Below are 1,558 nucleotides of genomic sequence, written 5' to 3'. Positions count from 1 at the left end.
TTGGCCCAGATCTATCCATTTTGCCATCTAGCTGCCCCCAAACATAATAAAACACAGAAAATATTACATTTTAAAACTGTCCATATGCAATTCCCAGGAATTCTTATGGATTAGTGACCAGTATTTCTACTTGAATTTGTCACAATTACAAGACTCATCCACAGGGTCGGCCAGTCCTGTGACATCCTGTTTGGGGTAACGAAAAATGAAGAGTAACAAAAGAAGAGATGGACACTATATGAAAAGAGAGAAATAGTGCCAATTTTATTTGCTTCACACAGAACTTTTATAGGTAAAGACTACTTAGACAAAAAACCTACAGGAATTTATAACTCTACATTCCAGAAACTCTAATCTTAATCAAGGGATAGTCAAGGTGAAGGTCAGCCTACATTCTTCCGTTAATGCAAATACAAACAAAGGGGAAGGAGACAGAGGAGGGGATAGGCGCCCACCTAATCGCAATTAGCCCTTCATAAATTTTATCCCGCAGCCTAGGCGCCCACCTAATCGCAATTAGCCCTTCATAAATTTTATCCCGCAGCCTTCTTGTTTACATTCCATCCTTGGTCCCAAGATGGGCGAAGGTGTCAATCCTTATCTTTGTCTGAAGCAAAGATAAATAAGTCCACAACTTTATCTTAGGCAAATACAAATAAAGAAAAGAGGAGGTATTCCTCGACTACACCATACCAGAGATATTACCCTTCCCTGAGCACCCCATACACCCCAATCTCAATGTATGTAACATAAAAGTCACATTATATACTGCTTATTGGACATTTATATGGCCCAGATTGGCTGGTAGAGAAGAAAAAATATTTTTGCTAGACCAATCACCTGTATAATTTCTTCTTTGGAATTTTGAAGATATAAGGGATTGAGAGAGAATGAGGCTTCAGCCAAAGGGAAAGAATGGATGGGGTTATTATATTGGTAGCAATTGAGATTTACTTCTTCAGGTTCTATTTTTATGGCTACTACAACTTCAGCAAAACAATATTTTTACTTATTAAACAATTTGAGTTTTAATATCAATAAGCACCTGGGCAACTTGTAAATGACAGGATCTACATAAAAGTTTTCTCCCAATGAGGTGGCTAAAAAAAAAAAAATATAGTACAAACATAAGTTCCACAAGACTGCAATCTCCATATCCAAAGACTAAACAGAGAAAAAATGTTGACTCAGTTTTCATCATTCCAAGGACGTATTTCAGTTAAAAACAGCAACTTTCTTGTTTGTGCTGCCAGATTTCATATAGAAAATGAGGAAAAGAGAGGCATTTCAGAATGTATTCTTTATGATGTTAAGATTTTACCATGTTCAATTTGAGCCAGCAGGCAATAATAACTGTGGAAAGGTATGAAATTCACAACTTTAGGCTTCTTTATGGAAGAACTATGTTGTATTCAACTTTTCATCCCCAACAGCACATCACATAGTTCTCTGCAAAGAGAAAGCACTCAATAGATATTTGTTGTCTGAGTATAAATGAGTGGCAAGGGGAAGGAGCTCAAAGAAAGAATATAAAACCAATTTCATGAAGAAGAAGAGC

At 36.6% G+C, this 1,558-nt stretch overlaps 1 long non-coding RNA gene across 1 annotated transcript; it reads right to left on the bottom strand.

The window, feature by feature from the left end:
• Positions 1 to 239: 239 nt before the first annotated feature.
• Positions 240 to 677, bottom strand: LOC130458015 (uncharacterized). Its single transcript, XR_008917213.1, has 2 exons — positions 507 to 677; positions 240 to 455 (listed from the first exon to the last, which is right to left on the bottom strand). It is a non-coding gene; the product is annotated as an uncharacterized LOC130458015 (long non-coding RNA).
• Positions 678 to 1,558: the final 881 nt, after the last annotated feature.

Source organism: Monodelphis domestica, chromosome 3, assembly GCF_027887165.1.
Source record: "Monodelphis domestica isolate mMonDom1 chromosome 3, mMonDom1.pri, whole genome shotgun sequence".
In the NCBI taxonomy this organism is placed as follows: Eukaryota; Metazoa; Chordata; class Mammalia; order Didelphimorphia; family Didelphidae; genus Monodelphis; species Monodelphis domestica.
The sequence above is the reverse complement of the archived record's forward strand: the minus strand, read 5'-3'. Positions and strand labels throughout refer to the sequence as shown.